The sequence below is a fragment of the Carlito syrichta genome, unplaced genomic scaffold (genome assembly GCF_000164805.1).
Source record: "Carlito syrichta isolate Samal-C Ts95f unplaced genomic scaffold, Tarsius_syrichta-2.0.1 Scaffold303290, whole genome shotgun sequence".
Classification (NCBI taxonomy): domain Eukaryota; kingdom Metazoa; phylum Chordata; class Mammalia; order Primates; family Tarsiidae; genus Carlito; species Carlito syrichta.
The window spans coordinates 168,913-192,929 of record NW_007247386.1 but is presented as its reverse complement, the minus strand read 5'-3'; the positions used below and the strand labels follow the sequence as shown (position 1 = coordinate 192,929).

The following is a 24,017-nucleotide window of genomic DNA, read 5'->3' as shown; positions in this document are numbered from 1 at the left end:
TCCGGCTACTCGGAAGGCTGAGGTGGAAGGATCGCCGGAGCCCAGCAGGCCGAGGCTGCGGTGGCCGGGAGCGGCCACTGCACTCCAGTCTGGGCGACAGAGTGAGACTCCAACTCAAAAAAAATAAAAAATAAAAAAATAAAAAAATAAAAATAAAAATAAAAAAAATAAAAAAAACACTAACTCATCCCCCACCCCACCCACTTGCCTTTACAGTGTGTGCCCTCTGCGCTGGGCACTGTTCTAAGCGCTTTACACAGACTAAGTGAATTCTCTTACCAGTCTTTAGAAGTATTGCTCTCAGTCCTGTTTCACAAATGAGGTAACCAAGGCAGAGAGTTCAGTCAACCCCCAAGGGCCCAGAGTTTTTTGTGGTTGGAGTGGATTGTACCATGGGGCCCCCATTACCTTCTTGTCTCTCCCATGGGGGAACCATCCACCCTGACACTTCCCCACTTCATGACAATAGCTTGCCTGCATGACCTGCTTTAGCCAATAGGATATGAGCGGAAGGGCTATGTGCTCTGTCCGTGCAGAAGCTGCCAGGGTCATCACATGGCCGGATGCAGGGGCTCATGCCAGTCATCCCTACATTTTGGGAGGCCAAGGCCAGAGGATCACTTGAGGCCAGGAGTTTGAGACCAGCCTGGGCAACACAGTGATACTCTATCTCTACAAAAAAGAAATTCAAAAATTAGCCAAACGTGGTGCTGAGTACTTGTATTTCCAACTACTCAGGAGGCTGAGGCAAGAGGATCACTTGAGCCCAGGAGTTCGAGGTTACAGTGAGCAATGATCATGCCCCTGCACTCCAGCCTGAGCGTCAGAGCAAGACCCTATCTCAAAAAAAAAGAAAGAGGGTTCCCCTATAGCCTGGGTTCCAGAATGAGAAAGAATGGAACAGAGACAACACTGACCCTCAGCCTTCATACATGTCAACGAGGATAGAAGAGTTAGTGTTAAGCCACAGGGACTTGGAGGTCATTTGTCACCACTGTACAGCTTCATGGAAACTCACCACTCAGAGATGCAGCTGGATTTTGAATCCAGGCACTCTGGCCCCAGGCAGATACTTCCCAGCCCTGATCTGGGCGCATCTGCTTTCGGATTCCACTGTCCACGGCTGCTCTCTTTGCATGTGAATGACTGCACGCTCTTCAGACTCCAGTCTCTGGGGGGACATCTCTGTTCCCCTACTTGGGCTGCTCCTCGGCCCGTGTTCTGCCTCCTCTGTTTCCATTGGCAACACCACACCCCTCCACTTGACTCACGCCAGAAACCTGCGACGCGTCCTGAGACCGAGCTCTTAACCTTACAGAACCATCCATCATCTGGTCCTGTGTGTGGAGATCTTCCTCCCGCCTGCTACATTCTCATCTCCCACCGCCCCGGCCTTTGTTCAGAATGTCGACATCCTTCTCCTGAACCAGAGCCTCCCATCATTCTCCCTCCCAGTCTCAAATTCCACCCCCCTGAGCCCCTGAAGTGATCACAACCAAACCCCGCCTTGTCACCCCCAATTGAAACCTATCAGTGGCTTTCCAGCACCTACAAAATAAAGCCCAAGAGTCTTCACAGGTCTCCAAGCTCCCCACAGTCCAGCCCCTGCCTTCCTCTACAGCCACAACCCACCTCCCACCCCCAGCTCTGTGCTCCAGCAATTCCGAGCTGCTGTGGTTCACAGCCACACGCCACATGGTTTCTCTCCTTCTCTCCTCGACTCGGTCCCTCCCAGACCTGGAGCCCCAAAGACACATGCATTCTTTTTTTTTTTTGAGTTGGCATCTCACTGTTGCTCGCAGCCACTGCACCCTCACCTACTGGACTCAGACGATCCTCCTGCCTCAGCCTTCCGAGTAGCTGGAACTATAGGAGCGCACCACCACACAGGCTAATTTTTTGATTTATTGTAGAGATGAAGGCTCGCTAAGTTGCCCGGGCTGGTCTCAAACACCTGGACTCAGGCAATCCTCTTGCTTCAGCTTCCCAAAGTGCTGGGATTACAGGAGTGAGCCACTGCACCTGGCAACTCATATATTCTAAAAGTGCTCTAAAGGAGCATACAGACAGTCTTAACACATAAAGCTGGCCCAACTAATTTTCTTTCTTTCTTTTTTTTTTGGGGGGAAATGGGGTCTCTCTCTCTGTTGCCCAGGTTGGAGTGCAGTTGGCATGATTATAGCTCTCTGGAGCCTGGAACTCCTGGGTTCAAGCAAACCTCCCACCTCAGCCTCCTAAGCAGCTGGACTACAGGTACGTGCCACCACACCCTGGCTAATTGTTTAAAAAAAATTTTGTAGAGACAGTCTTACTATGTTGTCCAGACTAGTTTCAAACCCCTGACCTCAAGAAGTCCTCCCACCTAGGCCTCCAAAAGTGCTGGGATTATAGGTGTGAGCCACCACACCTGGTCCCAACAAATTTTCAACAGTAAGCTGATGCCTGACATTAGGCAGCAACATTCGCCAATTTCTAAAACCAATAGTAGGAAAAATCTCTCTCAGTGTGAGAATTTTCATTACCCCAATAAAGACAGTTAACAAGTCCACTGAGGAGATTCTGATGATGAAATAAAAGGAACATCCGTCACATGATCTCTGGGTGCTTTTGAACCTTTCCTACCCCCTCTCCCTCATCAGCACTGGCGTAGGATTGGCCAGCACCGGGGGCCAGCACCAGCTGAGCAGTAGCTGGGACCAGCAGGTCTTCACTTTGGTAAAAAGCCTCTACTTTCTCTCAACTGCAAAGCTGAGGGGAAAAGCAAGACCATCCACCGGCGACCCCCTGATGGGAACCAGCATCTGTGACCAGAGATGGCAGGTTGGCAGGAATCCAGACAACCAAGAATTCCCAGACAGGAACTTTCCAGTAATGGGTTTCTCCATCCTTGAGAGCGCATCAGGGACAGCAAGTGTGCAACTGGCCTTTGAGAGAGGCAGGAAGTACAAAAGAGATGAAGGGAGTCAGGAATCTGTTTCCAAGAGAAAAGACCTGGAGGAGCTCAGAAATCTCAGAAATCAGGCCAGGCCTGGGATGGATGCATTTCGTCTATTCAAGAAAGAACTAAGCCAGGTGCAGTGGCTCATGCTTATAATCCCAGCACTTTGGGATGCCGAGGCAGGGGAATTGCTTGAGGCCAGAAGTTCAAGACCAGTCGCTACAAATTAGCCAGGTGTGGTGGTATATGCTTTCTTTTCTTCCACTGAGTGAAAGTTTCTATTTCTCCGTCTGGGCATAGGAGCCTGTGCCCACTAATCAGGCTCAACACCCACCAGCACTTGTCAGTTTGCGTCTTCCCTTGGCCACCACAGCACTGACTCTCACCACATTCCTTCTCTTCTAGCTGCACCTTCCCAGTCCCATTTGCTGCCAACCCTGAGCACCTGAATATTTCTAAAACACCTTCAAAAATATTTCAAATCCACACCCTTCTCAAATACTACTGCCATCATCTGTGGCTGCCGCTCTCCATTATCCCCACCTTGTGCGTGTTCCTTAATGGCCACTACCACAATTTGTAATTCTTTTATTTTTGTTTGTTTATTCATTCGTGGCCTTTTTTCTAGGCTGGAAGGAAAAGAAGGGGGTGTGTTTCTATGGCCATTTTATTCCCAGCTGCTTGTATAATGCCTGGCATATAATACATGCTCCATATAAAGTATCGGATGGATGGATGGATGGATGGATAAGTGGATAGATGGATGATGGATGGGTGAATAGGTGGATAAGTGAATGGATGGATGGACGGATGGATAGGTAGGTGGATGGATGAATGGGTGAATGGGTGGATGAATGGGTGAATGGGTGGGTAGATGGATGGGCAGATGATGGATGAGTGGATGGGTGGACAGACAGATGGGTAGATGGATGAATGAAAGGTGGATGGGTGGGTGGGTGGATGGATGGATGCATGGAAAGGTGAACTGTTAAATGATAGTGTCACATGGCATCTTGGCTCAAAAGTGCCCATTGCTGGACACATAGACAGTGTAGGGGATGCTCTGGCCCAGAAACTTGTTCAATGGCTTGATGCAATCAGGTCTTCAGAGCCCACCAAGTCTGGCAGGCCATGCCCTTGAAGAGGGGCCCTGGACACCCACCCTGTTTCGAACAACCCAGGGGAACTCTCTGGAACCAGGATTCTCTGTCAGTCCCTCCCCAGCCCCTGAGCCCTCTCTGAAGCCTGGACAAGCCTCTCCTCTGTGACCTGTGGTTGGCAATGGAACAGCTTCCAGGGCCTGGCCACTGACAGCAGTGAGACTCAGAGGAGCGCCCGATAAGAGGTTTGCGAGCCGCACATGCGCGTCTCTGAGGGTGATGCTTAATAGCTGGAAGGTGACATCAGGGTTGGGAGTAATATCCGATTGAACTGAAAGAGACATGATCTAACTCGTCTCTCGCCACGGGCCCGGCTGTAAGAGCTTCTCTTTATTAATTTCCTAACCGGAGCTGCTGGCTCAGTACTCCAGCCTGTCCCCAGAGCTGGGGTCCATGGCTGGGCTTAACTCCAGCGCTAGTGGGAAGGGAACGGGCTGAGCCAGGGTCTGAGAACCCCCATGATGGCCACCCCCCGAGTCTGTGCTGGTCTTGGCGACAGCCCCGTCACAAGCTTTCCCGGCCACCCAGCAGATTTACCATGCTTTGAGAAAATCCAGCAGGGCAAGTCTACGGGGTCTCAAAAAGCCTCATGGGGCCAAAAAAGAAGTGTTGCAGCCTCCCATCAAGCTGCAGGCCTCCCCAGTGGCTGTAAAGGGTGGTTTTATTTGTGTTTTAAAAAATGATTTAAAACTGGTTTTCCAGGGATACAAATCCTGCCTGAAGTACCCAGTACACCTGGCCAGGGAGCTGCAGACTGTTGTCTGGGCTGGCCGACGGCCCGGTGGGAGCATTCTGTCTTCAGCTGACCTTCCCCTAACATTGTCAGTGTGGCAGGGGGGAGAAATCCTGGACTCATTATCACCTTCTCTTCCCCGCTCCCACATGCGTACACACACACACACAGACACACACACGTACACACACACATGCACACATGCCCCCAAACACACATGGCAGCTTCGGACACTGACAGAGCTCGGTTCCAACACAGGCTGTGCCACAGACCAACTGTGTGGGCTTCATGGGTCTCAGTTTCCTCATCCCAGTGGTCTGTAGAAGTTGTGGTGCTTGCTAAACACTTGTTGGAAAATGCTTCTACAAAATAGAGATCATGTTTTACTCACGGGATGATGGGAGGATTAGATTCGTTCATTCATTCCTCAAAAATATTCCTTGAAGCCGGGCTCGGTGGCTCAGCCTGTCATCCCACGCCTTTGGGAGGCTGAGGTGAGTGGATTGCCTGAGCCCATGGGTTCGAGACCCGCCTGGGCAGCGAGACCTCATCTCTACAATAAATCAAAAAATCAGCCGGGCGTGGTAGCGCGTGCCTGTAATTCCGGCTACCGGGAAGGCTGAGGCGGAAGGATCGCCGGAGCCCAGCAGGTCGAGGCTGCGGTGGCCGGGAGTGGCCACTGCACTCCAGTCTGGGCGACAGAGTGAGACTCCAACTCAAAAAAAATAATAATAAAAATTCCTTGAGCGCTCACCAGACCTAACCCTAACTGTGGGTAAGGTATGGTGAGTGGAGACAGAGTCAGCCTGTCCCCAGGACAATGGGAGGTCTGCAGAGCTCTGAGTGGGCCCTCCATGGGGTGAGGTCCTCTCTTTCTGTCTCTACACACATGTGCACGCACACACACACACACACACACACACACACACACACACACACCATATTCTAGAGTTTTCTTCAGCTTCTACAGGGAGGTTGCCACCCAGGAGAAGGCAGCCTGGGTCTAGTGTCTGCTCACCTACTCATTTGCTGTGTGGATTTAGCAAACCACTTATCTTCCCTGGGCACCAGGTTGTATGAATCAGAAGCTCTGCTGAGAGGCAGCAGGGGACAGCAAGGAAGGTCAAAGACTTGGAGAATGCCAGGTCCAGATTTGTTTCTGCTATACTGGCCCAGGATAGAACCTCACAAGCTGAATAACCACTCAGCTATTCAATCAATCCTGCCCACCCAGCCCCTCCACAGGAGGTATCACTCAGTCACTGACCCAGGGGTGTGGGTCGGAACAGCCTCTTCCAAGATGGCTCCAAGAGGGAATCACAAAGTGAAGACCCAGGCTGGGTGTGGTGGCTTGTACCTGAAATCTTAGAGCTTTGGGAGGCCGAGGAGGGAGGCTCACTTGAGGCCAGGAATTTGAGCCTGGGCAACAGAGCAAGACCCTGTCTCTGCCAAGCAGAGTAGCTCGTGCCTGTGATCCCAGCACTTTGGAAGGCCAAGGTGAGAGGATTGCCTGAGTCCAGGGGTTTGAGACCAGCCTGAGCAATATGGTGAGACCTTGTCTCTATAATAAATAAAAAAATTTGCCGGGTGTGGTGGTGCATGCCTGTGGTTCCCGCTACTTGGAAGGCTGAGGCAGAAGGATTGCCTGAGCCCAGTAGGTTGAGGCTGTGGTGGCCATGAGTGTGCCACTGCACTCCTCCCTGCGTGACAGAGTGAAACTCCGGCTCAAAAAAAAAAAAAAAAAGACCCCATCTCTATAAAAAATAAAAAATAGAAAAAGTGAAGGCCCCAGGCACGACTTGGCAGTCTTCACCCAGGGAGTCTCTCTGCGGCACTTGGCCCACTGTCCCATCATCCTGCCTGCTTCCGACGGCTCTGCTCCCCCAGGACCCCACTTTCTGACCCAGAATGACCAGCCTGCAAAAGTCCTAGAGCCGGGAGAACCAGGCACAACTGCCCTCTCTCGGTGACAAGGTGCCCTGCAGGTGGCCTACCACGCAGGTGAGTCCCCTCTAGCAGGGGGACCAAGTGCTGAAGGCTGTGCTTCTTCAGGGAGAGGGTGGGAGGCCTGGCCCCCTTGAATGATTTTTAACCCTTAGCCGCGCCCCGTCACTCACATCTTCCCCAGTGGCCTGCAGAGAGGCTGTCCCCGGGCCTTGGGGGGCCTGAGAAGACTGTTGGTGGGGACACTGGGGTGACCGAGGCCGCAAGGCTGGGACCAGGCTCGTTCTACTCAAGAATGTGCGACCCTTCTGGGGGTGCTGGCATCTCCATCCCCCAAATCCCCTCTGTGCATCCCCCAATGGATCTCTGGGAAGCAGATGCCAGGGGTGGGGAGGCGGACACAAAGCCACTCTTTGTTGGGGGCAGCTGGGCCGGCAATCGGGGGAGGAAATTAGACAGCACTCCTGACAGCAGGCTCTGTCTGGGGTGTGTGTGAAATATGGGCCACAGGGGGTCCTTCCCGAGGCCAGTTCATGGCCGCCAGCCACCCCCACCCCTGCTTTGGGCAGAGAGGACACCGCCTGTTTGGAGAGGGATGATATATGACACCCAGCTTCCTTCCCTCCTCTCCAGAGGGGCTCAGGGGAGCTCATGGCTGCTCCTTGGAGGTGAGGATGTGCACGTGTGGGCCCATGGGTGTGTGTGTTGTTGGGAGTTTTCTGTGTTTGTGTGCTTAACCACTCACTTCACAGCGAGAAGAAGGGACTCCAAACGCTGGCCCAAGAAATAAAATGGCGGCCAAGATGGCACCTCTTTTAGCATCCCTGTCTTTGCTCAGGCCAGGATGAGGGCCCCCAGGACCCGGGGCCCCAGCCAAAGGACTCAGAGAATGATGGGAGGGGAAGGGGGTGGTGTCCACCAAGTCCATTCTCCAAGCAGCCACTCGCAAGGCGGGACTGTTTTCGGGATGAGCCCACCTCCTGTCTCACGCAGGCTCCTCATCCAGCCATGGCCGGCACAGCCTCCAGTGGCCCCTGAACCATTTGTCTTCAAGAGAGGAAATGGAAGGATGTTTCCACCCACCCGCTCCTCTGTGGCCAGTTGGGCCTGCACATATGGGCTGCAGCTGGTTGCTGTCTCCAAAAGACAAGAAAGCAGAGGAGCTGTCAGCAGAGGGCCCAGAAGAAACCTCAGCAAACCGGAAGCCCTCAAGGGTGGGCCTCAGTTTCCAGATCTGTGAACAAGAGCAAGGACAAACCCTGTCTCCTGAAAGGTCTGTGGGAGAATTAGAGAATAGGAGGTATTGAGATATGCAGGACTCTAAAGGGTTGTCCAGAGGTGCATGGCTGACATGTGCCCGCCGGATACCTCCACCCACCAGATACCTGCCATCTCAACCTGGGATGGACACTGTGAGATTGTAAGAAGAGGAACAGTGGACCGGGCTTGGTGGCTCAGCCTGTAATCCCAGCACTTTGGGAGGCCGAGGCAAGTGGATTGCCTGAGTCCGCAGGTTCGAGACTCGCCCAGGCAACTTGGCAAGACCTCACCTCTACAATAAATAATTAGCCAGACACAGTAGCGCATGCCTATGGTTCCAGCTACTTGGAAGGCTGAGGCAGAAGGATCACTGGAGCCCAGCAGGTTGAGGCTGCAGTGGCTGAGAGCGTGCCACTACACTCCAGTCTGGGAGACAGAGTGAGACACCAACTAAAAAAAAAAAGGAACAGTGTTTTTACATCAGAGCCAGCAAAGTCCTTTCCCTGTTCTTGCCCACCATGACCTATTGAGGTGGAAGGTCATCTGATGCCCATTACGCAGATGAGTCATGAGGAAACCAAGGTTCTGAGAGTGGGAAGAACTTACCCAAGGTCACACACTTGCTCTGTGTTGGAAACGATGGCGCTTTGGGTCGTTTGAATTGTTGTGTGGGATTCACAGTGCCCTCCCTGGTGAGCCACGCTGGTCAACGCTGGGCATCAGCCGAGACGGGAAGGCCTGGGTGTGATGTCACATGTGGAGGAGCCTTGGGCTCAAGTTCATTATTGCTGCGTCCCCACCAGACCAGTTTCTGAGACTCAAGTTCTTCCTCTTTCCTTCCCCCGCCTGCCGGAGGAACTGAGTCTTTGGAGCAGGATTCCATGCTGGCCTCTCTGCTATTCTGCCTCCCCTGTCCTCAAGGAGTCTGGAGTCTTGTCCAGGGAGGAATCTTGACCAGGTGAAGATGGCTAAGTGCCTTGGAGGTTTCCTCCCTATCAGAGGAATCTTATGAACAGATGCCACTGTGGGACTGAGTTGATAGGACCTTGGAGACCATCTCATCCAGCTCCTTTTACCCATGGGGAAACTGAGGACCAGACAGAAGGGAAGATAACCCGCTCTTATCAGTTGGAGGTCAGAAGAGGGACAGGAGGGAGGGCTGGGCTAGAGACAGCAGCCAAAGCCTGGGCTCCTGCCCCTCTGCCTGGGACCCGACGTCTTCACAACAGGTCCAATCAGCCAACGGAAGCTCGCCGGCCAGCACTGGAGGTCCCTATCTGTCTAGACTGCTCGCTGGCCCGTTCTGCCGAGAAACTCAACTCAAAGGGGGCTGGGGTGGGCAGGATGGCCTTGGAGGTCCCCGACAGCTCCGGAAGTCTGTGCGCAGAGACTCTGGAAGACTCAGAGGTGTTGTCTCTGCAGAAAAGCTGTCGGACATTTCCGTGTGACGGTGACACAAACCATTCCTTCCTCCATAATCACCCCTCGCTGCAGCGCTGGCTCAGGGCAGACAGCCTGCCGTGCATGGACTTTATTTTTAAAGCCTTCTTGCTTTTTTTTATATCCCTGTGAATGCCTGAACTCCCAGGCAGAGGAAAGCACTCAAGCCTGTCCTTGAGTGTGCTGGTGGTGATGTGATGTCCCAGACGGGACCCTCCGAGCTCTGCGGCAGGAACAAACCCCCTGCTGATGTAATTTAAAAGAATAACCTCCCAATTTTCTCATCTCCCTTTGCTGGATACACCTTATCAAATGACAGGAGAAGCCAATGTTTGGTTAAATGGTTCAGAGGTTAATACTCAACAGATGGGAACATTTTTTCCTCCTTTTCTTTCCCTCCCTTCCAGGAGATCGGGTCTGCTCCTCTTGCTGGATACAAGAGGCTTGGGCTTGGTGGGGGGAGATAAGGGGAGGTGAGGGAGGGGCCAGGGCACTCTTCCCATCATGCCCTTCGCGGGGGCCCATTTCCCCCCACCACGGCCCTCAGGATCTCTGGCTGTGTCCTCAGTCTTCACAGGGCCACACTGGGGGGCAGGGCCAGCGAGGGCTGGCTGTATCCAGCAGGTAGAACCCCGCCCCCACCCTGCGAGGTACCCAGGTACACAGGCCACCTGCAGGCACTGGGCAGCGTGTGGACAGGCAGGACAGAAGGAAGGAGATCATTCCAAGTGAAAGGCTCGACATAGCTCTCCATGCTTTGGGCAAAGTGTTGAGTCTTCCTGAAAATCCGTTTCTTTGTTTGTTTGTTTGTTTGTTTGTTTTGGATCAGAGTCTCACGCCATCACCCAGGCTGGAGTGCAGTGGCACACATGACCTCCACAGCCTCGACCTGCTGGGCTCAAATGATCCTTCCACCTCAGCCTCCCAAGTTGCTGGAATTACAGGCGCACGCCATGACACTTGGCTAATTTTTTTTTTTTTTAATTGTAGAGACATCTCGCCAAGTGGCCAAGGCTGGTCTTAAATCCCTGGACTCAGGCAAAAAGTTCATTTTTTATTCATCCAATGAGATATAAAACTTACGTGGCAAGGCTGTGGGGGACACTTTGCCTCTGGGAAACTAGACATTCACTTGCTGCCAGTTGCACCCCAGATTGCTGGCCAACGGCAAAGAGGAGAAGGGTATATGACCTGTGGGGAGATCTAGCGTTCCCAGTCCTAATCCAGTGATCAGTTTAGCACCCCAAATCGAAGTGTAACTGTGTGATGTGCCTTTTGAGGCAACTCATGTGCAGTACCCCACAGGGTCCTGAAGTGTGCTCCTCGAAAGTGGCCGCTTCTGGGATCTAACTCCCAGTTTACTGGAAGGACAGAAGATGGGGAGGGAGTTGCCCTGGGATCTAACTCCCAGTTTACTCGAAGGGCAGAGGATGGGGTGGGAGTTGAACAAGATGAGGAAACAACAGACAATTCCTCCCGGAGGACTGGCCCCGTCTCTTGAAAAAGTCAACATCAAGAAAATAAAGTTGGGGGGGGGCGATGTGCTGCTTTGGATAAAAGAGGATTAAGAAACATGGCAGGCAAATGTAATGAGATTCTTGATAGAATTCTGGGTCTTTCTTTTCTTGAGGTGAAATGTATATAACATACAAGTAACTTTTTCATTTTATTTTATTTTTTTGAGTCAGAGTCTCACTCTGTCACCCAGGCTAGAGGGCAGTGGCACACTCATGGCTGCCACAGCCTCAGCCTGCTGGGCTCAGGCTATCCTTCCATCTCAGCCTTCCAAGTAGCTGGAACTACAGGCACACACCACCACCTTGGCTAATTTTTTTTTGTATTTATTATAGAGACGAGGTCTCGCCAAGTTGCCCAAGCTGGTCTCAAACCCCTGAGCTCAGGCAATCCTCTTGCCTCTGCCTCCCAAAATGCTGGAATTACAGGTGTGAGGCCACTGCATCTGGCAACAGGTAACCATTTTTAAGTGAACAATTCAATGGCATTTGGTGCATTCACAATGTTGTGCTACCACCACCTCTTTCCATCCTAACTTTCCTGTCATTCCAGAACTTTCCACACCCTTTAAGTAACTGCTCCCCATTGCCCCCTCCCCTCATACTCTGGCAATCACTAATCTGTTTCCTATCTTTATGCATTTGCTTATTCTGGATATTTCATATCAAAGGAATCATAAAATACGTGACTTCCTGTGTCTGGTTTCTTTCACTTAGCATATGTTCGAAGTTCATTTACTCGGTAGCATGCGTCGGTAGTTCATTCATTTTATAGAAAAATAATATTCCACTGTGTCTACATACTACAACTTTTTATCCATTCATCTGTTAATGAGTATTTGGATTGTTTCCACCTTTTGTTTATTCTGAATAATGCTGCTCTAAACATGAATCGTGTACAGGTTTGTATGTGGATATATGTTTCTATTTCTTTAGGGATCTACCTATACATTGGGCTTCTAATAGAGGCTACAACAATCTTGTATTACACAAGGTTCTCCAGAGAATAAACAAGATGTGGGCGGATGGATGGATGGATGGATGGACGGACGGATGGATAGATGGATGAGATACATTACAAAGATAGAAATAGATAGTTAGATGATAGATCGGTAGATAGACCAGCTCTATCATTAGATAGATGATAGATAGACTGACACTGTCTTTAGATAGACGATAGACAGACAAGAGATGAATAAATGGATAGGTGGATAGATAGAGGATAGATAGATAATAGCTAGATGGATAGGTGGATGGATGAATGGATGGATAGACGGTGTTAGAGTGACAATAAATAGATGGTTGGACAGATAGACAGGTAGGTAGATAGATAAATGGATGGCTGGATAAATAGATAATAGATAGATAGGTGGGCGGATGGATAGATAGATGATAGATGAATGGATAGATAGATAGATAGACTGACTATCTTTAGATAGATAGTGATAGATAGATGGATAGATGGATGGATAGAGAGAGAGAGAGAGAGAGAGAGAGAGAGAGATGATAGATAGAGCCCAGCATGGTAACTCACACCTGTAGTCCCAACACTTTGGGAGGTGAGAGGATTGCCTGAGCCCAGGGGTCTGAGACCAGCCTGGGCAACTTGGCAAAACCTCAGCTCTACAATCAATCAAGCAATCAATCAATCAATCAATCAATAAGCCAGGCATGGCGGTGCACAACTATAGTTCCAGCTACTTGGAAGGCTGAGGCAGAAGAGATAGGTAGGTAGATAGATAGATAGATAGATAGATAGATAGATAGATAGATAGATGAGAGAGGATTGATTAGGATAGGTGGCTACAGTAATTACAGAGGCCGAGAAGTTCCACAATATGACATCTGCAAGTTGAGGAACTGAGGAAGCCAGTAGCTCAGTTCAGTCCAAGTCTGAAGGCCTTGAAACTCAGGAAGTCGATGGTGTAACTCTTAGTTCAAGGCCAAAGGCCTGAAAATCTGGAGTTTTGATGTCCAAGGACAGGAGAAGGAGAGTGTCCCAACTCTAGGACAGAGGAAGTGAATTCACCTCTCCTCTGCCTTTTTGTTCTATTCAGGCCCTCAGCCAACTGGATGGTGCCCGCCCACATTGGTGAGGGCAGATCTTCCTTACTCTATCCACTGACTCAAATGTCAATCTTGGCTGGACATGGTGGCTCATGTCTGTAATCCCAGCACTTTTGGAGGCCTAAGTGGGAAGATTGCTTGAGCCCAGGAGTTTTAGACCAGCCTCTGGACAACATAGTGGTACCTCATCTCTACAAAAAAAACCTTTTTTTTTTTTTGAGGGCTCTCACTTCGTTGCTCAAGCTAGAGTGCAGTGGCATGTTCTCGGCCACCGCAGCCTCAGCCTACTGGGTTCAGCTAATCCTTTCATCTCAGCCTTCCAAGCAGCTGGAACCACAGGCATGTGCCACCACACCCGGCTAATTTTTTTTATTTATTGTAGAGATGAGGTCTTGCCATGTTGCTTAGGCTGGTCTCGAACCCTTGAGTTCAGGCAATCCTCTTGCCTCCGCCTCCCAAAGTTCTACAAAAATTTTAAAAAGTTAGCCAGTCATGGTGGCACACACCTATAGTCCCAGCTACTCAGAAGGCCGAGGTGGCAGGATATCCTAAGCCCAGCAGGTTGAGGCTGTGGTGAGCCATTATTGTGTCACTGCATACTAGCTTAGGTGACAGACTGAGATCGCAACTAAAAAAACAAAAACTAATGCCAATCTCTTCCAGAAACACCCTCAAAGAAATGCCCAGAAATAATGCTTTATCAGATATCTGGGCGTCCCTTAATCCAGTCAGGTTGACACCTAAAATTCACCATCACAAATCTGGAGATCATTTTGGGGAATATTGCCATCTTAATATTAGGTCTCCAATCCATGAACATGAGATGTCTTTCTATTTAGCCAGATTGTTCATTTGTCTCAGCAATATTTTGTAGTTCTCAGTGTACAAAATTTTCATCTCCTAGGTTAAATGTATGATTGTTCATTGCTGGAATATAAAACTACAACTGATTTTTGCATAGTGATCTTGTTCCCTGAAATTTTCTAAATTAGAATTCTGGTTTTCTTTTTAAAAATAAATAAATAAGCCAGGTTCGGTGGCTCAGCCTATAATCCAGCACTTTGGGAGGCTGAGGTGAATGGATTGCCTGAGCCTGCAGGTTCGAGACCGGCCTGGGCAACTTGGCGAGACCTCATCTCTACAATAAATCAAAAATTAGCCGGGCATGGTAGTGCGCGCCTGTAGTTCCAGCTACTTGGAAGGCTGAGGTGAAAGGATCACCGGAGCCCAGCAGGTCGAGGCTGCAGTGGCCGGGAGTGGCTACTGCACTCCAGTCTGGACGACAGAGTAAGACTCCAACTCAAAAATAAATAAATAAATAAACAAACAAATAAATAAATAAGCCAGGTGTAGTGGCTCATGTGTGTAATCCCAGCACTTTGGGAGGCTGAAGCGAGAGGAAAGCCTGCGTTCAGGGGTTCGAGATCAGCCTGGGCAATTTGGTGAGACCTCATCTCTATAGTAAATCAAAAAATTTGTCGGCCGTGGTGGCACGTCCCTGTGGTTCCAGCCACTTGGAAGACTGAGGTGGAAGAATCGTTTGAACCCAGAAGGTTGAGACTGCAGTGGCTGTGAGCATGCCACTACACTCCAGCCTGGGCGACAGAGTGAGATTCCAACTCAAGTAAAAAATTTAAATTTAAAAAAACCAGATATTAGAGACCCTTGTTAGTTTATGATAACAGTATTGTGACTTAGAGGAAGAAATTCTTGTTTTTGAAAACATATGCTCACCGGGCTCGGTGGCTCAGCCTGTATGTAATCCCAGCACTTCGGGAGGACGAGGCAAGTGGATTGCCTAAGCCCGTGGGTTCGAGACCAGCCCAGGCAACTTGGCAAGACCTTGTCTCTACAATAAAATTTTAAAAATAACTGAGCGTGGTAGCATGCATCTAGAGTTCTGGTTACTTGGAAGGCTAACGCGGAAGGATCGTGGGAGCCTAGAAGGTCAACAATGGGGTGGCCGTGAGCGTGCATGCCACTGCATTCCAGCCTGAGTGAAGGAGTGGATTCAAACTCAGAAAAAGAAAAAAGAAAATATATGCTCAAGTATTTAGGAGTGGGGTCATGATGTTTGTGATTCTTTGAAATGGTTGAAATAATCTGGCAATTTCTAACGAGGTAAAACACACACTTGCCATATGATCCAGCAATTACTCACCAGGTTTCTACACTTGAGAAATGAAAACCTGACATTCATACAGAAACCTGTCACATATGTTTACAACAGCTCTATTCATAATTGTCAAAAACTGGAAGCAACCCCAATTATTCACCCACAAGGTGAATAAACAAACTGTGGTACATCCACACAACGGAATACTACTACTCATCCATGAAGAGGAAATGGCTGTTGCTACAAACAGCCGCCTGGATCAGGCTCAGAGGTATCGTACCAACAGCAAGGAGCCAGTCTTGAAAGGGTGACTGCAATAGGGCTTCATTTATACAACGCTCTCAGAAGGAGAAACCAGGGGTCACCAATGGAGGGAAGGCACGTCCACAAAGGGATTGCGCCAGGAGATTGTTTGGGTGTGCTGGAATTGCTCTGTATCCTGATCATGCCATGGTTACACAACTCAATACATGCATTAAAATTCACAGAACTGTACACTAGAAGAAAAAAGAGCCCAGCTTAATACATGATTTTAAGTGGGGGGGGGAGACGGCAAGATGCTGCCGGCTGGTGAGTCTAAATGGTGGGTATATGGCACATACTGGTCTTTCTGATTTGCTGTACATTTGACATCTCTCACAATACAAGGAAGGATAACTGCCACTGAAGGGTCAGTCCAGCTGGATCTGGTCCTCAGAAATGTCCATCCCCTCTCGCCTGGGAGCACAGAGGAGGGCAGCCATTTTACCAGAGACCTGGGTAGGCGCCATCTCTCATCCTCACATCCTTGGCTCTTAAGATCGACAGGTGCTTTCTGGGTCAGCCCCCAGTCAGGCTGCTCGGCCTCTTACCAGACAATAATCCTCTTCCCCCACCATCTCCTGCCTGGGTGCGGGCTCGTGGGAGACCCTGTCCATCTCTGGCCCTTACCTCTGACACAGTCATTCCAGAAACCAAACAGATCCCTGTAGGAACCCCTGCTTTGTGGTGGTGCCCCCACAGGACTCCCTAGACCCCCTCAGCAGCCCTCTTCTGGGCTCCTACACACATACTAAATTAGAATTCTGGTTTTCTTACAAAATCAATAAATAAACCGGGTGTAGTGGCTCACATCTGTCATCCCAGCACTTTGGGAGGCCGAGGCGAGAGGAATGCCTGAGTTCAGGGGCTTGAGACCAGCCCGGGCAACTTGGCGAGACCTCATCTCCAGAACAAATCAAAAAATTAACCGGGCGTGGTGGCATGTGCCGGTGGTTCCAGTCACTTGGAAGGCTGAGGCGGGAGGATCACTTGAGCCCAGAAGGTCGAGGCATTTGTCACACCTGAGGTCACTGACCCTGGAACAGGAAGAACCTCTCCTTGTCCCCTGCCAAGGCCACAATCTGAGTGCGTTGGCAGAGGGCAGAGCCACTTGATGTACCCTGGGGAGCTGCTGATTAAAAGGCAGCTCCTGGTCTCCACCCCATACCCATCTAAACCAGACTCTGTGGGAATGAGGGCCAGGAACCAGCATTAGAACCGAGTTCCCTACCTCCCACCTCCTCTCTCCCTCACCCCTGCCCGGAAGGCTAAGAACCACTAGTCCACAGGCGAGAGATTCTCTTCTAAAGGGACTATTAGGCCAGAAACAAAAATCTCCCCTTGTCTCCTCCCTAACCCCACCCAGGGTCTAGCCTGATTAGAGGTCAGAAAATTTTCTCTCAGGACCCAGATAGTAAATATTTTACGCTCGTAAATGATGGGTGTGACTGTGTTCCAATAAAATTTTATTTCTGGACACTAGAGTTTGAATTTCACATCATTTTCACATGCCACAAAAATATTCTTCTATTGATTCTTTTTTTATTTTTTGTAGAGACAATGTCTCAGTATGTTGCCCAGGCTGATCTCAGGCTCTTGACCTCAAGCAATCTTCCCGCTTCAGCTTCCCAAAGTGCTAGAATGACAGGTGTGAGCCACTAGGCCAGGCCTGATTCTTTTAACAGCTTAAAATGTAAAAACTGTTCTTCACGGAGACGGAAAGTAGATTCATGGCTGGGACTAGGGGGAGGAGGAAGTGGTGGGGGGGCCTTCCAAAGAGTGTAGGGTAGGCTGGGATCAGTGGCTCAGCCTGTAATCCCAGCACTTTGGGAGGCCAAGGCAAGTGGGTTGCCTGAGCCTGCGGGTTCGAGACCCACCTGGGCAACTTGGTGAGACCTCGTCTCTATAATAAATCAAAAACTAGCCGGGCGTAGTAGCGCGCGCCTGTAGTTCCAGCTACCTGGAAGGCTGAGACGGAAGGATCGCCAGAGCCCAGCAGGTCGAGGCTGCGGTGTCCGGGAGCGGCCACTGCACTCTAGTCTGGGCGACAGAGTGAGACTCCAACTCAAAAAAAAAAAAAAAAAAACTCAATAAACAAAAAAAAAAATCAAAGGGTGTAGGGTTTATTTTTAAGGATATGAAATTGTCTTAAAATTGACTGTGGTGATGGTGGCACATCTCTGTGAATATACTGAGAACCATTAAATTTATGTGTTTTTTTTTTTATTTTGGTTTCATTTTGTTGTTGTTGTTCCAATTTTTTGTCGAGTCAAGGTCTCACTATTTTGCCCAGGCTGGTCTCAAACTCCTGGGCTCAAGCAATCCTCCCACCTCAGCCTCCCAAAGTGCTGGGATTCCGGGCATGAGCCACTGCTCCTGGCCTGAACTATCCATTTTAAGTGAGTGAATTATATGGAATGTGAATTATAGTTCAGTAAAACTGTTACCAAAACCAAGAACATTCTAGGATCCCAGACTGCACACAGCTGGCTAGGTTTGGCTCACAAGCTACAGCTTGCTGACCGCTGGCTTAGACAGGAAAATGTAGCGTAACAGGATTTAAGTGCTCTGTGTGATAAACTGTGTTCCTGGAGTCTGTGTCAAGGCCTGAGAGGGTAGGGAATGAGTGGAGAGGAGACGAGGGGCGAGTTCTGCCGGGGTGACACCAGAGGGCTAGTTGGGGGGCTCAGACAGCTGATGCAGGCCTAGGCCAAAGTTGGCAAATTGGTCTACTGTTCAAATCCAGCCCACCACTGGCTTTTTTAAGTCCCATGAGCTAAGAATGACTTTTACAGATGAATTTTTTTTTTTTTTGACATACAGAGTCTCACTCTGTTGCCCAGCTGAAGTGCAGTAGCACACTCCCGGCCACCGCAGTCTCCACCTGCTGGGCTCCGGTAATCCTTCTGCCTCAGTCATCCAAGTAGCTGGAACCACAGGCATGCACTACCACACCTGGCTAATTTTTGGATTTATTGTAGAGACAAGGTCTTGCCAAGTTGCCCAGGCTGGTCTCAAACCCTGGACTCAGGTAATCCTTTTGCCTCAGCCTCCCAAAGCACTTGGGATTACAGGTGTGAGCCACTATGCCTGGCTCAGACAAACATTTGCAACCAATTTGATAATAGGGAACACCAGTTTTGAACACCAGTTAAGCCAAATACTATCTCCTCCCTCCCCAGAAATGATTTCATTTTTTAATACACCTTTATTACAAAAATGTGCTCAATTATTATTATTATGTTTTGTTTTGTTTTTTGAGTTGGAGGCTCACTCTGTCACCCAGGCTGAAGTGCAGTGGCACACTCATGGTCACCCCAGCATCAACCTGCTGGGCTTAGGTGATCCTTCCACCTCAGTCTTCCAAATAGCTGGAACTACAGGCTTCCAAGAAACTGGAACTACCATGCCCATCTATTTTTTTTTTTTATTTGTTTATTGTAGAAATGAGGTCTCGTCAAGTTGCCCGGGCTGGTCTTGAACCCATGGGCTCAGGCAATCCACTCTTCTCAGCATCCCAAAGTGCTGGGATTACAGGCTGAGCCACCAAGTCCAGTCTGTTATTATGTTTTAAATTTTGTTTATTGTCTTCTCTGTTTTTTTGTTTTTTTGAGTTGGAGTCTTTCTCTGTTGCCCAGGCTGGAGTGCAGTGGCATGCTCATGGCCACCACAGCCTCGACCTGCTTGGTTCAGGTGACCCTTCCACTTCATCCTTCCAAGTAGAGTCTCACTCTGTCGCCCAGACTGGAGTGCAGTGGCACCCTCACAGTCACCCCAGCATCAAACCTACTGGACTCCGGAGATCCTTCTGCCTCAGCCTTCCAAGTAGTTGGAACTACAGGCACACGCTACCATGCCCGGCTAATCTTTGATTTATTGTAGAGACGGGGTCTCACCAAGTTGCCTGGGCTGCTCTAGAACCCACGGCTCTGGCAATCTACTTGCCTCGGCCTCCCAAAGTGCTGGGATTACAGGCTGAGTCACTAGGCGGTTTTTTGGGGTTTTTTTGTTTTTTTTTGTTTTGAGTCAGAGTCTCACTCCATCACCCAGGCTGGAGTGCAGTGGCACTATCATGGTTCACCACAGCTTCAACCTCCTGGGCTCAAGTGATCTCCCAGCTTCAGCCTCCTGAGTAGCTGGGACTAAAGGTGCCTGCCACCATGTCCAGCTCATGTTTTAATTTTTTATAGAAATGAGGATTCACTATGTTGTCCATGCTGGCTCAAGCAATCCTCTCGCCACTGCCTCCCAATGTGCTGGGATTACAGGCATGAGCCACCACACCCAGCCAGTTTTCTCTGTTGTTATATGTACATGATGCCCTTGATTCTGCTCTTGGCCCACAAAGTGGAAAATATTTACTACTTAGCCTTTTCCAGAAAAAGTTTGTTGACTCTGGGTCTAGCAATAGATGGTTCTAAGTGTCTAATAGTTCATCTAAGGGGTTCCCGCCTGGAAACCCCGTGTTTGCTCAAACCCGGAAAGCGCAAGTCTCCAAAGCACACACCAGCCCTGTGTCAGCTGAGCCATAGCTTGGTGGGCAGTGGCTGGAAGAGATCCCAGGCACAATGGGACCAAGGGGGCTGGGGCCAGGGAAGACGCATGGGAGACTAACTGACCCAGGAGCCAGCATGACTTTCCCCAAATACCTGGAGAGAGCAGGGGACAGGGCTAGATCCTCCTGTTACCTGAATGGGGACAGGTGGTTACTTTCCGGCAGGAGGTCAGCATCCTGAAGAAGGGAACAGTGTCTGGTTCATCTTTGTTTCCACAGTACACCCAGCCTGGCACATGGTGCATAGTTAATATATATTTGATGAATGAATGAACAGATTATTGGACTGGAGTGAAGAGGTTGCTCAAGTGATGATTTGGGGCTGGGTGCGATGGCTCACGCCTATAATCTCAGCACTTTAGGAGGTCAAGGTGAGAGGATCACTTGAGCCTAGGAGTTCGAGACCAGCCTGGGCAACATAGCACATCCTCATCTCTACAAAAAAAAAAAACTTAAAAACATGGCCGGGCTTAGTGGTTCAGCCTGTGATCCCAGTGCTTTGGGAGGTCGAGGTGAGTGAATTGTCTGAGCCCGTGGGTTCGAAACCGGCCCAGGCAACTTGGTGAGACCTCATCTCTACAATAAATCAAAAATTAGCCGGACATGGTAGTGTGTGCCTGTAATTCCAACTACTTGGAAGGCTGAGGCGGAAGGATCGCCGGAGCCCAGCAGGTCGAGGCTGCAGTGGCCGGGAGTGTGCCACTGCACTCCAGTCGAGGCGACAGAGTAAGACTCCAACTCAAAAAATAAATAAATACATAAATAAAATAAAAATAAATAAAAACTTATCCAGGTATGGTGGCACACACCTGTAGTCCCAGATACTTGGGAGGCTGAGGCAGAAGGACCGCCTTAGCCCAGGAGGTTGAGGCTGCCGTGAGCCGTGATCATGTCACTGCAGTCCAGCCTGGATGACAGAGTGAGACCAGACTCAGAAAACAAAACAAAACAAAACTGTTGTTTTAGTGGGATTCTGTTTGGGCGGGGTCAGATGTGGGCGTGCTCATGTGCCATCTTTAACTGGAAGAGAGGAAGGGCTGGCAGCGGGTCGTGCCAAGCAACAGGTCATGCCCAGGAGGCGGGAATGGGATGCCGAGGGCTGGGAGCAGCCAGCCAGCCCTCTTCCCTGCAGTATGAGGGAGTGCCGGGCAGGGCTGATGGGCCACGAGTTTTGCCAGGGTCGGGGGAAACAAAAGTCTAAAAATGCAGAACGATCCATCCCTCAAGGGGCTTAGTGGGTGAGAGGTAGGTGGGTGATAGGGAAGGGGAAGTGTGTGTGGGACAGGAGAGAGGCCCCAGGAGAAGTGGAGATTCAGCCTGTGCGTTCAGGCGTGTGTGTGTGCATGTGTACACGTGTGCATGTGCCTAAGGACTTCCTGGAGGAGGAAAGTGGCAGGAGTGACATTGTGGAAACCAGAATAGCGCCACTGGGGGACTGGCGTTACAGGATAATAAAACGCTAGGAAGACTGGGCACAGTAGCTTACTTTGGGAGGCTGAGGCAAGAGGATTGCCTGAGCCCGCGGGTTCAAGACCCGCCTGGGCAACTTGGCGAGACCTCATCTCTACAATAAATGAAAAAATTAGCCGGGCGTGGTGCCGTATGCCTGTAGTTCCAGCTACTCGGAAGGCTGAGGAAGAAGGATTGCCGGAGCCCAGCAGGTCGAGGCTGCGGTGGCCAGGAGCGGCCACTGCACTCCAGTCTGGGCGACAGAGTGGGACTCTGACTCAAACAAACAAACAAAAATCACCAGAACATTGTGAGATCGAACTGAAAAGAAGAAGGGAAAGGACGAGGGGGGCTTGAATCACTTGGTTTTATCCTGAGGGGACTGTGGAGCCCCGAACGGAGACCCGGTGCCTCACTCAGGCAACTAGGTGGCGGGTGGGCCTGAGGTGGCCTGCACCAGAGTCCCAGGGCCACTTAGGCAGCTGTTGCCAAACCCAGCGAGAAATGATGAGGCTTGCACTCAGGCGGCGAGTCTCTGTGACGGATCGCTGGGGACAGAGTCAAGGAGGCGTGTGGTGCGGGGGTCGGGGAGGACGGAAGGAAGATAGCCTCATGGAAGTCTCCAGGTTCCCAGCTCCCTTCCTGCCGAAGCCCCGCTGGCCCCCAGACCTTGCAAGGAGGGTGCTGGCTCCCCTCCCTGCCCACCTTCCCCTCTTCTAGCCCAGGGCCTGGAGTCTCCAGGGACACACGCAGGAGATGAAATCATGGAATAAAGGGGATTAGAGCCACATTTCTTTTCTCCTCGACAATGGAAAACTCCGTTTGTGGGGGTGGGAGGGCTCCAGGAAGGGGGCCCTGGGGAGGTTATGGCTTTGAAGCAGAAGCCGTCAGAGCTGCCAATCCAAGAGCAACAGGGTTCTCGTTCTTCTCAGCAGGTGCTCTGCTCAGCGGCCCCCAGATTAGAGCCTCCTCTGCTGGGGTGAGTCTGTCCTGTATCCCAACCTGCATGTGCTGGGGACATCACCAAGGGGTTCCGTCCGGCTGGCCACTCACCCTGGGCACGCCACCTCCCAGAAGGGAAGGAGTCCCGGGGCAGGAGGGAGGCAGGGGAAGAGGAAGGGCCAGACACAGGGCGGCAGGCCGTGGTTTCGCGTCCCAGCGATGGGTCACAGAGACTCTTGCTGCCTGAGTGCAGGCCTCACCATTTCCCGCTGGGTTTTGCAGCAGCTAGCTGCCTAAGCAGCCCAGGAACTATGGTGCTGACCGCCTCGGGCCCACCTACCACCCAGTTGCCTGAGTGAGGCACCAGGTCTCCCCTGGGGGCTCCACAATCCCCTCCGGATAAAGCCACCTCTGCATAGCCAAGCAGGCAGCCTCAGCTCCCTAGCCTGACTTCCCCAGCCTCAGAGCCTTCATGTGTAAGTGGGGATGATTCTACCCAGCTCCTAGGGTCGCTGTGGTGACTACAGGAGATTACGTCTGTCAAGAAATGAAAAGGGATCGGAAACTGGGTCAGCCCCTAACAATCACAGGGCCTGGGGCAGGGGTTCAAATGAGATGGAGGCCTACTGCATGTGTCTACGGACTTAAGAGCTGCAAGATCCAGTTTAATAAACTCTTAAATGAAATGCTTTACCCTCCAACCTTGACAAATATTCCATCGTAACATTCTGGCAACGCTCTGGAAGGCCAGGTTTGAACTTGGAGTTCCTGGACTCCCTGGAGTTCAACGCGGAACACCCAGCATGGGGAGAAGCCAGGCCTTGGCCTTGCCCATGAGCCATCCTTCCCTCCTTTCCTGCGGCCAGCTCTGTCCCACACAGTAAGGGCTCTGTGCCGATGCCTTGGGTGTCCTAGCCCTAATGTCTAACACACACACAGTCACACACACACACACACACACACACACACACACACACACACACACCCGCAAGCAGGGGTGGGCCCCAGAGGTGCACATGCTGACACTGGGGGCCCTGGGGAAGATGGATTCTGCGAGGAAGCCCATGCAGATCCTGGAATCAGGCTCAGGGCCATCGGGACAGGCAATTCTGGGATGCCAGGCATGCCTGGTATGGTGTGGAGGAAGAGGCTGGCTCCAGGTGAGCACTGCTCATGGAGATGTGGTATGGCTGGAGGAAGCTGAGGACAGGTCAGGGGCCTCTCTTGCCTTGTCTAAGGCAGTAGGTTCTGCTCTAAACCACAAAGTCATAGTGGGAGGGAGGGAGTATTATTATCTCCTCAAGGATTATTTGTTTGTTTGTTTGTTTTGTTTTGTTTGTTTGTTTTTTGAGTTGGAGTCTCACTCTGTCGCCCAGACTGGAGTGCTGCGGCCGCTCCCAGCCACCACAGCCTCGATCTGCTGGGCTCTGGCGATCCTGCTGGGCTCCGGCGATCCTGCTGGGCTCCGGCGATCCTTCCGCCTCAGCCTTCCTAGTAGCTGGAAGTATGAGGCGCGCGCTACCATGCCCGGCTCATTTGGATTTATTGTAGAAATGAGGTCTCACCAAGTTGCCCAGGCGAGTCTCGAACCCGCGGGCT

At 50.8% G+C, this 24,017-nt stretch overlaps 1 pseudogene; it reads right to left on the bottom strand.

Annotated features, from left to right (window-relative positions):
* Window positions 1-10,046: 10,046 nt before the first annotated feature.
* Window positions 10,047-24,017, bottom strand: part of LOC110595654 — a 46,033-nt pseudogene continuing 32,062 nt past the window's right edge.